We start from the raw sequence: 12,938 nt of genomic DNA on the forward strand, positions 1-12,938 counted from the left end.
CCGCGAGGCAATACAGGAGCTCAGTAGCGGCAATCTACCTACTATTTGACCCTTAAACGGGCACCCCCTTTTTTGCTGTGACCCTTCATTGTTTTTTCTTGCGAGTTTGCACAAGTGTTCATACTGTATTTGGAGGTTTTACTACAGTGTTTTTATGGACTTTTTCCGGATGTTTTTAATATGAAGAGTGTGTTTTACAATGTGTTCGAGTGAAAATAAAGGTCGTTACCTTTTTGCACTATGAGGAGCATTTTCTTTTCTTGTCTATCCCGAGTGTATATGGGCTCAACACGGAACCGGATCATCTGAAACCAGGAGATACATACAAGCGCATATAGATTCTTTTTGGCGTATGCCATAAGAATCCACTACATCTGGTAAGTGGGCTACCTTACCTTTGAGCACTGAAGGGTGAAACAGAGGGTCACAGGAGTCACCACCGACCGCAAATTGCACGAAAGAGACTTTTTATACAGCACCTTTGCACTTTAGTCACGTTTCTATGGACTGTCACTAATTAATTTAATTAATTTATATTAATATTGTTGCACGTAATTTTACCAATTTGTATATATTGTTTTTGCATCATTTTGTATGGGTAATTGTTGCACCATATATTTGAGTTTATTGGAGTGATCCACACCCATTTATTTCCACTTTTACCAATATTTATAATATTCACACCGTTGAATAACCCATTATATGAGCTGTTCATTTAGTTAGAAAAGGGTAGCGCAGTATTTTCCTTTTTCACATATTCTTAGATCACTATTTTATAGTGCACCTGATTACTTTGCTGCTTCCCACAGACACTATATATATATTTTTTGCACCTAGGCGCGAGCATTACCTACTTTTCTTCAGAATACATATTGGCCTAAATTGATGAAGAAATTAGATTTTTCCAATTTTTTGGGGTATGTTTTATAGCAGAAAGTAAAATATATATTTTTAAATTGTCTGTCTTGTTTTGTTTATAGCGCAAAAATAAAATAAATAAAATAAAATAACAGCAGAGGTAATCAAATACCACCAAAATAAAGCTCTATTTGTGGGGAAAAAATTACAAAAATGTTATTTGGGCACAGTGTTGCATGACCACACAATTGTCAGTTAAAGTAACGCAGCGCCGTATCGCAAAAAATGGGCTGGTCAGGAAGGGGGGTAAACCTTCTGGAGCTGAAGTGGTTAAACCTCATTATTGCATAGCAACAACTAAAAAGTTTACTCTATATCCCATTAAAAATCCAGAGCAGGTAAATATCATTAAAAATAACATTTTTAAATCCCCTTGAACTTACAACCATTTTAACAAAGCAAAAAGCTCACTTTTGCATTAAATATACCTCTCTTCCAACGTAAATGTGTTATAGTTATAGTGGAAAAAAAAATTATGCTAAGGATGGAGAAATTATTAAAGCTAACTTCATTCAAACATATTTATATATTTATTTAGGATAAACTGGGACAGAGCTAAAAGTTTTGTCAGGTTTTTATTTTTGTCTGTGATCCTGGGAAGCTTGGGTTCTGTGTTTGTTTGCAAGTGGCAGCATTCTTTTCCAGGCAGCTGCCACAAGACCTCCCTGCCCTGGCAACAAGTGGGCTACTCTGATCTCTTTTGTGCAGCTGGACAGCTGGAGCATGCTAATACATTCCTTAACTGGGACTGGATGCAAAAATTGGGGATTTTCTTTGTGTTGTGCTAGCGTTATTCCTGACTTCCTCTCTTTCTAAGTGAATTCATTTTAGCTTTGTTTTACATATTTATGCATGCCATAAAATATTACACTGTATTGGATTCTGTTGCAGTTCTTTGTTTTTGTTTTCTCCTCCACTTTGTACATAGCGCACTCCCGAACCCTGCACTCTCTGCATAGTGCACTTTCAAACCTTACAGTGCATTCTTGAACTCTAAACTCTGCACTCTGTATGTAGCATACTCCTCAATCCAGCACTCTGGATTTATCACCCTCCTGAACTCTGCACTGTGTATTATTCACACTCTTGAACTCAGCACTGTACATAGCACACTCCTGAACTCTGCACTCTGTATGTAGCTCACTTCTGAACCATGCACTCTGTATATTGAGCACTTCTAAACCCTGCACTCTATACATAGCATGCTCCCGACACTCTCTTTGTGAGTGCATTCATTTTAGTTTTGTTTTACCTATTGAAGTGTGCCATGAAATACTACACAACCTAGGATTCTGTTGCGCTGCTCTGCACACTTGGATAAGAGTTTGGTATGGATTTTGGGGGACTCCACATCTCTATTTTTCTTTTTTACATGGGGTTACCCCTTAAAACAATACCAAATTCATTTTTTTCTGTTGCCCCCCTTAAAATTCATACAGGACTGTAACACGCATATACTTTGAGTATGGGACCTGTGGATATCTTACAATGATGGCCTAAACTTAGACCACATCCTGCTTTCAGCCTGGATATGGCCCCTGTTACTCTTTTATCTTAGACCTTGGTCCAGACCCCATGGGACCTCCCTTCTCCACCCTTCCCTGTCCTTCCTTTCCTCATACTCTTCTTACTTTTCCCTCTTTGCTTTTGCTCCCTCTCGGGAGCCATATAGGTCGCCCTTCCACTTCTTCCCTTCCCTCCCGCCCCTTTTTTTTCCCTTTCCCCTTTTCTTACTTATGTTTGCTTATTTGTTTACTGAAGAGTAGCAGGTCTTGCTTGCCAAGACCCATATCTCATTGTGAGTATTAGTAACATTCACCTACTGGTGACATCCAGTCAGGCTTTGGACATTTGCCATGTGCCCCCGTTATCTGGTTGATGGACACTATTATGATCTACCTCTGAGCTTTTAACTTTAAAAACTTACAAAACTCTAATAAACACTTAAAACTTATATAAATACACAAAAAAAAAAAGATTACACCAGACCTAAGGGGACTGGTATAATTTTAGGACACCTTTCTTTTTTTTTTCTTTTTTACACTATCACCCCTTTTTAACGTTCACCTGTCAGTCAGGAATCACCTATTGATAGTTTAATGAGTCACTGATTTTTAGGATTGCGGAGGCTGTCACAGCAGTATGGAGATCACTGGGTAAAAGAGAAAGCTGAGCAAAGCAGAACCGAGTGAAAGGATAGTTCACGTGCCTGACCAGTTCCTCCTACACAGGCATACAAAGAATGAAATGATTCATGGGACTTGTACCTTAGCTCAGTGAACTACAGTTTCAGATGACATTGCCAAGAGGAAGCAGAAAGCAGGAAGAGGGGCTCTAAGCGCATTTTTTTAAAAATGATTTAGAAAATTAGCTATCCAACACATTTTACAAAAAAAAAATCATTATGCACATTATGATTATCATCTGTGTTAGCCATATTATCTGAAATAATTCGATTTTTAGTGACAATGGTGAACTTACACTTTACAATCCATATCAGATTCAAAGGGTCTAATATGAATTTTTTGGGGGGACCCCATGCCATTTTGTACACTATCCCAACTGTTTGTTTACATTCAACTGTCAGTTGAGATCAATCACTGTTAGTTAGGACACCAGTGGGTGCCAGCTTCCTAACAACCAGGAGGAAGCTGTCACATGTATAACTGCTAAAATGATTCACTCGACACTACAGCTGAAAGTCAACTTGTTTTGCCTTTTGCACGAAATTAAACTGTACACAGTGCTGAGATCTCCCTGATATTATTTTCCCTGATGGTCAAATGTCTTGGCCTATAGTGTTAGACTACTTTTTCTGTTGGTGAATGTTAACCCTCATAATTGAACGATTTTTTGGCTATTTTTTTCTTTGTATCAAATGTTAGGGAATGTTACATTTGCCCAGCAAAAGGCAACAAGGAAATTATTACATACACATTACACATCTTATTGGTATTATCTGTTTTTATGAATAACGAGACATTCACAGAGTGTTTCTTTTTATAAATATACCCCAAGTGTATATCACTATGACCATAGGCAGCCCACCCTCCCTCAAAACTTCCTTCAACAGGAAAATGGTCCCCGGGAGTCTGGATTGGGCTCCTAACTGTCATTGACTTGATGTTGTGTTTGTGACTGTTATTGTATATACATTTATTTTACACGTTTTTCCATACTGACTGAATTAATTTGGCCAATTTCATTGTGCTGAAAAATCCCCCACGTAATCTGGCGAGAAGTTCCTTGCCATTTTTCTCATTCTTCTCCAAGGCACATATTTATTTTAGGACTTGCTAACACATTCTTTTTATTTTCCTCTTCCTTAAAGATGCTGGGCAGCTAATTGTATTGGCCTGCCAATGTGTACTTTGCTTCCTTTTCCACCACAAGGGTGCACGGTGCTCCTGTGCCCTTTTGTCCCTCCTCCTCTGCTAATTTTGATCTATCACAACTAACTGGCTATGAGGAGTCAGGGAAAATGTTTGTGGCTGCTATACCAGGCCCGGTCCACAGGTCTGTGCTCTACTACTGAAGCAGATGGCAAAAAATGTACTTAAATCACTGACATTCCCAGTGTTTTCATGATTTGATTAACACCAAATGTATGCCTTTTTTTGAGACCTCTGCTACACTACAATGTCAACTACTCAATCACCATTATTTTACCCATACACCAGCTACTATTATTCTGCAAAGAAAGGCTTCCCTGCCCTTCACCAGCATGTGCAATGCAGAGAAATATGTGCAGGAGGATGGTTGGGATGCTGGTGGTAAAAAGGAGGAGGGTTAGTGTGCTGGCAGCAAGAGTAAATGTTATTGTGCTGATGGTGATAAGGAGGAAGATAGGTTGCTGGCATTGAGAGGGAGAGTTAACAGTGCTGATGGTAAGTAATCTGGGGTGGCTTTAAAGGGCCTGTTTCAAACCTCCCTAATTCAAGAGAAAAACCATACAGGGATCTATGCCACCTTCCAAGAGGAAACACAAAGTGCAGCACCCTGAGGATGATTGACAATGAAGCTCTTTGCACATTTCCTGATAATAGCTTAATCCAACTGGTTCTAATCCAATAAGGTTATAATATAACCTCCATGAAGCACTCACAGAGTAGTGCTGACTGGTCCGATAATGATTTTATTTCCCTTCAGTTTAATGCCAAAAAGACACATGCTCAGTGATGAACATTCAATTGTGCTTAACTCCTATTGTCCCTCCATACATACCCTACTTCCATCCCTTACAAGATTCAAACTGGTAATGAGCAGGCTAAAGGTACCAAGTTGATTGATGAATCAACTTGGGTACAACCAGCCTGCCGGATTCTCTTGCGATTATTGCTAGCGACTGTGACTGTCTGTGTTGATGAGGGAATCGAGAAACCCATGGCTGCAGGAAAGAAATTTGCTTTGAGTATGGTTGGTTTTACTGGCAAATTTTGTTATCAGTTGTATACTAGATTTGAACACGGTCTGTCCTTACAAAGGGTTAGAAATTTCAAAGCTAGGGTTCTGCATTGTATGTTAATGAGGCAAACTCAGTCCCCACTTTGTCCCTCCTTTTTTACTGTGAAATTGTTCATAGTTGCTTTCAGTCTGCCCAAATGTCTGCTCCAAAGAAACAACAGGAAAGGTAAGACTTTTTTAATTATAAGGTATGCTTTGTGTATAGGAACACATAATAAACATATCTGAGCACAGGGACAGAAAGGATGGGCATAGACAGCCCTTTTAATGAGCATCTGCCACCCCCTCAGCACTGGAAGATCACTGATGTGGTGGTATCCCGTGGTGGAGCACTCTGAATTTCTACTGTATACAGCAGCAACCAGAACACGGGACACACATCATTGTTGTAAGTAGTGTCCCTGGTGCTTTGCTTTAAAAAAAATCACTAATCTTCAGCTTTAAAAAAATCATGCTATTTATGGACATTCAATATGAACTAAAGCTGCAGTGGGATTTATAAGATAGCATATTTTACTGGATTTCACACTGTTGCAGCAATGTGTGCAATCCACATAAAGCACATTGGTGTATTGTTGTGTAATTCATTCTGAATGTCACTCCAGAGCAACATCCCAATGAACATGCTTTTTAGTGCACCACAATGCGTGCTAAAAAACTACCATGCATTGTGGTGTGCCGTGCTACTAAAATAATGCAGTCACCTTTTTCTGTGCATTTTAGGTACGGCAGGCAGCCCATAATAATTAATTAATGCCATGCATGTTAATTACAACACAAAAATCTTCAGTTCAACTCCTTAAAGCATCTTGGAAGCATCATGCTTAAATGAGAAGTATGGACAAAGCTATTTTGGCCATTCCTCTCTTGTGGGTCATAGGAGTATTCCTACTTTTGTTTTCCTGTGACCCAGAGTCAGCTGATAGCTATGATGCAGAGCTTTGCCAGGTTCTACAAGGATTCTGACATTGTTGGGATCCACACAGCTGCCCAGTTGACAGGTGGATCTGCCTCTAAGCTATAGCTGAGAGCTACAGCTAGCTGCACCCAGCAGTGCCCAGAATGGTGACTGACAGTCACTGCTGTCTGCTCCAAGCAGACCAAGATCTGAACGATCAGCAGTCATCAGCAGTGGGACAGCTACAGCATCACATCGACAACATGGAGGTGAGTATATACTGTAGGTTTTTTTTTTTCATGAGCCCATACTTTTCCTTTAAAAGCTGCTTCACTAACAGATCTCACACATCTGGGAGTGCCCCAGCTGAGCTGCTTTGTGAGATATTGGAGGAGGAGTGCAGTAACAGTACTGACTTGATTTGGTACTTCATGATACGTGCAGTTTAACTGCAGCCTTAAATTGACCATGCAGTGTTGAATCTGACTGCACAGATCTACCATCAAATATGTAGTTCAAGGGCCCACCCAATTTGAAATAAACTGAACAAGATCTGTCCTAATATTACATAATACTGTTTTAGTAAATCTAAAGAAGATTGTACAATCAGATTGTACAGTATAGTAATTTGTCAGCTTAAGTCCATATTGTCTTGAAGCTTTCACCTTCAAAAGCAAATCTACAATGCCCAGCGGGAGCTCCTGTAGTTCTACCCTAGCCAGTTCCTCTTAATATGCAACTGACCTAACAACCCATGGACTCATTTTATTTGACCTATACACACCCACTATCTTTTAAAAACAACAAACACATACTAAATGTACACACACAGACACTTTGATTCATCCAAATAGAGTTACACATAGTTAGTCACTAATATCCCATCATTTTCTTTTGCTTTCCTGTGTGTCGATCACTGAGCAGTATTGCATACATTCCTACTGCTTTAGGAAGAGACATGCAGTACTTTTTGTGGTTAATATGAACAAAGGCTACTTTCTGCCAATGGCTGAAATAGTTATGTAATTTTCTTCTCTTTTCAATGAAATGTGGGCCCAGTGAGAAAAGAAATGCTAAGAAAGTGGATGTTCAGTAGACAAGGTTAGGTGCCTCTCGCCCCATGATTTGCATAGAACAATCTAGTTTAATACTTCTTCCCCTCTCCAGAGTTCTGCAATAAATCTGTGCATAATACATTCAGAGGCTCATAAATACATTCATTTAGTTTCCAGCTTTGATAAGTCATGCAGGGTCTCACCACTAGAATATGACAATCCCTTCATCCACAGGAAGGAAGTTCCTAGTTGTCACTTAAACAAAAGAATAATACACAGCCTCCTTTTATAAGTGTATACTTTACCTGTCATCCAACATCCCATTATCATGTCACAGCAGAGTGCACTTTTCCACAGGTCACTTTGTTTAAAATGACACGGATAATGCACATGTCAGCGAGATGACAGTCCTGACCGTCCTTCAGAGATAAAAACGCAGGACGAGCGCCTGTTCTTATCGCTGCTACATGCCTCAGTCTATCATCTAAGTGAGGCAGAACATGATTTCTCCAGAGAGCACTTTTTTCATTTCCTGATTTTAAGGAAATCAAATAAGCACCATTTGTCTTCATCTGAATATGCTTGACCTGTTCAAATAATGATGTCTTCCATTTTATAACAGGCTGCATATGCCGCATACAAATTACAGGCATCAGATAAGCCTTATGTCTCCTGTCTTCTGACAATGCACTGTTAGTTGGCAAGAGTTTCTAGGCTTTTGGGACTGCAAGTGTCATTGGGTAACAAAATGAAACATGGTTAATAATAAAAATGTATGACCTTGTTCAGTGTTTTTTTTTAATGCTTTTTTATTACACATATACTGTTCATATACTGTGGGCATAGGGGATAAAAGTGAATATGTCATTAAACAGATATAACCAATTACTGTATGTTGTTAGAGACCCAAACATATCAGTATTAAATACGCAATGATAATTGTGTTATGCAAATACAACATATTTGAAGAAAGCTATAGATCCCCTTTGTTTGTGAAAATATGGTACAGATATAAGTAGATATGATGTATGACCTTGTTGGATCATTATGTCAGGTACGAAGGCAATATATTACATTAGTCAATTTGAGTTTTTAAAATAAAAATATTAAATTCATTTTTACCAGTTGTTACACAAATTATTATGACTGCTGCCCTCTGCACAAAGGCCACACCCCTAATATCTCCCTTCATACATACATACACTTCTTTCTTAGTAATGTGTCTATGCAAATTCAGAACGTTGGTTACTGACTACTAATCTAACACTATAAAAAAAGTTTATGTATTTCACAAACTAACGTAGCAAAATTATTTATTTGGCAAAAAAACAAATCTATTGCAATTTTCTTTCTGTTTTATTGGGATGCGTGTGGTTGGTATAAGGATATTAGCTTCCTCATATTAGGTTGAATGAATAGTAGTACTAATAAGGAACATTAGATCTCAGTGTTCAGTACTTTTGAGTCTGTTGTTTTGTAAATTACTGATGCCTCACTCAACTAAATGTAATTTTATTCTTTGTGTAAGTGATGTCACTTAGAAAATTGCATATATTAGATGTCGTCTTATGGATTTTGTAAAACAAAACATTTCTATCTCCCTTATTTTGATGTCCCTTGCCTCTCCCTTATCCATCATCACCCCCCTTTAAACCTTTGCACCTTCCCCAGAGGGGTAGTGCCACCCACTTTGGAAAGCATGGTTTTATACTAAGTGAGAAAATAGATCCTTTATTACACAACATGCTAATGAAAGACTAACAATACCTTTCCATAATTCCCTTCAAGTATTAAGATCTCGAAAAGTAGAAAGGTTACACACTTTTTGTTTTAACTATACTACAATATTAGGACAGTACATGGAAATATATGTAAATACCTAAAACGACTAAACTGGTAAGAGACATGCAAAAGAGGCACCTAGGGATACTGTATGTACTTTTTTAACTGCACCCTTTAATAATTTGCATGCAGAATGGTGGATAAATGATTCTACTATTTCAATAAATGCATTAATATTACATATTACTTCTACAGTATATAATGCATAATTCTATATTGTGTAAACCCTAAACTGGTTCCTCCCCTCACCATGTGTTTGAGAATTGAAATCCTTTAGTACAGGATGTGGATTTTTACCTGTACACAGAGCAAAAAGTTCCAAAAATCACCTATAGAACCGCTTGCTTAGTAAATCATGATACAAACTTGAGTTAAGAAGTTGCTCTATAGCAGTGATGGTGAATTTATCAACTATTTCACTAGATTTAAATCAGTTAAAGTGGAACTATAAGGAAAACATTTTTTGTTTGATTTTGGATAGATCAAGTAAAGGTTATAACCCCTGTCAGATTTATTTATTTATTTGTTTTTTTGCCATCTGTGTCCCATTCTGGAGATTTCCTTCACTTCCTGTCCCATAGCCAGAGAGGAAGTGAGAGGGAATCCCTGCAAATTAAGGGAATCCTTTGGGGACCCCCAGGTCACTAGAAGTAGTGTCCACATTGGAAGATGTCCCCTCTAATACTTGATACATTACATAATAATAGTAAATAGGACAAATAGAGAGGGGGGATCTCCTAATGGGGACACAGACAGAAATAAAACTAACTGGGGTTCTAATTTCTCTCCACTCTATTAAAAAAAAATGTTTTTCCCTTAGTCATATTTAAAAGAAGGCTCTGACACCAACTTAAATAATTACAGGTACAATCAAATATTTAAACGTATACTTACAACATTTTTATTTTCTAATTGATTTTTATTTTTTCACTTTCAATGTGCAATAATACTAGACATTGTAACAACTTCATTTTCCTTAGCACACCCTTCCTCCTGCTATGTCACAGTCCTCTTCTCCTCTAGAAATGTGTAAATACTATCTGTGCTTGCCAGCTCCTGCATCCATAACCTCTTTACACAACCTTTTATATGGCTGCCAGGGGAATACTATAATCACTTCAATGACAGCTCTGAGTCATCTAGGGCTGCTGACATCACAACCAAGATGGTGGAACCCTACAAATTTTGAATATACACACAGGGAGGGTTTTAAAATGTAAATAACATGCATAAATATGTTAAACCCATGCCATCCTATGGGAATATTAATTAAATGTCTAACAACAAGGACCCTTTCATTAATGAATTATGTTTAGTTGCTATAAGCCATGGACACATGTTGCACATCGTAATGCATCTTCATCTTGGTTTACTGAATAAGTCTGTGTCATATTCAGTTAGATAAAGAGTGATGTGTAAAGTGCAGTAAATAACAACAATCATCTTCTACTGACTTCAATAAAGGAAAAAAATAATTGGTTGCTATAGTGTCTTGCTTTTTTTTATTGCTCTTTGGATTGCTATTCTGAAAAAACTCATATGGATTAGAATATATTCATTTTATTTGGACATCCTTTGTAACAGCAATTACAGGCACAGGTAAAAGTGCTATTGCTTATGTTGCATGTTAACATGCAAAAAAACCTAACATTTTTATTATCATGTCTTTTACTCAGTTTTTGAACTGAAATAGTATGTTTTATTATTCAGATTCTCACATTTTTCTGAGATTCTTGTATGTTAATTACCAATATAATATTACCTGACATCAATTTTTATACATCCATTACTATTGGCTACTTGATTTTAACTATGACCCTGAGGAGGGGAAATTGTATTGATATTATATTGATATGGAGATGTTGTTATGGTTTTTTTTTTCCTAGCCTTTATGAAGGGGGCATTTTCGGATTCTCTTAAGTTATCCCCCTGACTTTTATTGGAATAATGTTGTATCTGGACCTTTTAGCAGTGATGTGCTTTAATTTCCATTGCTGTTATATTACACAACAAGTCAAGGATATTGTGAAGATCCTCTGGGGTGTAGCAGCACCTGCCCGGGAACCAGTTTATTTACATCAACATCAATACTTCAGGATACCAATACTAACAAGATAACCTTACAGGTCCAATGATATTTATATGCTTTCGCTAACCCCCTTTCTTAGGAATTATTTGGAGGCTGATTTGCTAAAGGAGTTGAAAATGTTTACACACAAAATTAAAGATTCACTTTCAGGTCCAGATGAAATAAATACACAGGAATTTGTTTTTCATTTGATTGGATAATTACAGTTAAGAATCATAAAAGAATCATAACATTTTTATTTGATGCTCATCTCCTTTAGTAAATTAAACTGAATATTTACATTTCATATACATTCTTATTTCCCTGCAAGACCCAGATGTGCAGTTATAAGGTACCTGCTTACCTGTATAGGTACATTGTTACCACTCAGAGTTTTCTAAAACAGTACCTCCTAAAGATAAAAACCAAGCATGGGGGGATGTCACCCCCAATTTAAACTTTTTTAGAAGACTGACAGACCTGTCAAGATGGCAGGAAAATATTTCAAACATTTATTTAACTTATCCTATTGTTTTTCATGTCCATTTCCCTATCTGTGGGTAAGAAGAGATTATCCTCGCACTCTTTGTCATTCAGAACAGTCATTCCTATACAGTGCTTTTCTGCTATTCCCACCATTGCAAGGTGGCTTTGTGATATAATTATATTAATAGTACATAATGTATAAAAGAAACAACAAATGAAAACAGTCCCCCCTTTACATTTATTTCTGTTATATTCTGATAGGTTCTCTGTACTCTTAAAACTTAAATGAGTTATCTGCTACCAAATACAAAATACTTTTAAGACTGATCACTATGTGTGAGCAATAAAATCCTTCAACTTTAAAAGGGATCGTGTTTTTTTTTTTTTAATTCTACTTTTTTGTTTCTTTCTCTTTCTACTTTCTATTTCTTTCACATCCTTTTTATATGCCAACACAACTACAACAATTATTATTTTGATCATTGTATTTTTGTATACCCATTACTTGTTTATTACATGTGCACCGTCAATCCAAGTTTATGGAACCTTAACATAAACGTATGTGCAACGACTAAAAAATATTTTATTTTGGTTTCTGTGTTATCTTTTTACAAGCTCATTGAACAAATATTACATAGAAAAAAAAACTATCTTCATGCCGCCATATGCTTTAAGGAAATACCTGATAATAAGAAGCAGTCATTGGTACCAATGGCCTTCTTTCCACTTGCTCCATGGATGGTTAATATTTAAAATGCAAACATTTATTAAAAGTAAATGACAAAATCAGGATGTGGAGAAAAAAAAAAACTATTGTGCTGGACTGCCAAACGTTATGTAAATTGCTCTCAAACATAGTGTGGCCTATTGGATTACAGGAGTGGAAATTGTCTGGTAGGATCCTCTACCAAAGAAAAGAACAATTTGAATATACACATATGAAAAAATATGTGAGCACAATAGATGTTTGTGATGTAGAAGTGTAATTACAAACCTAAATTCTCTTTTTTTTTGTAATAATGTGGCTTCAGGTTTGTAGCTACACTTCTACATCCAGTGTATCTGTGGTGCACACATTTTATTCTCTACAGTTCATGTGTGCTTAGGTTTTAGATTTGATGGGCAGATGGTTTTTGTCTAGGATGATGGAGTGCCCATACCCTATATATTTTCTTCCACAACAATGAGAAGTTCATGCTATTGACAG

At 37.0% G+C, this 12,938-nt stretch overlaps 1 protein-coding gene across 1 annotated transcript in view; it reads right to left on the reverse strand.

The window, feature by feature from the left end:
- Positions 1-12,938, reverse strand: part of LOC309548130 (autism susceptibility gene 2 protein homolog) — a gene marked incomplete at its 3' end in the record, with an annotated part of 1,398,280 nt that overhangs the window by 67,515 nt on the left and 1,317,827 nt on the right. The gene's annotated exons all lie outside the window — the stretch shown is intronic.

The sequence above is a fragment of the Pelophylax lessonae genome (assembly GCF_965119305.1).
Source record: "Pelophylax lessonae genome assembly, chromosome: 2".
Classification (NCBI taxonomy): Eukaryota; Metazoa; Chordata; class Amphibia; order Anura; family Ranidae; genus Pelophylax; species Pelophylax lessonae.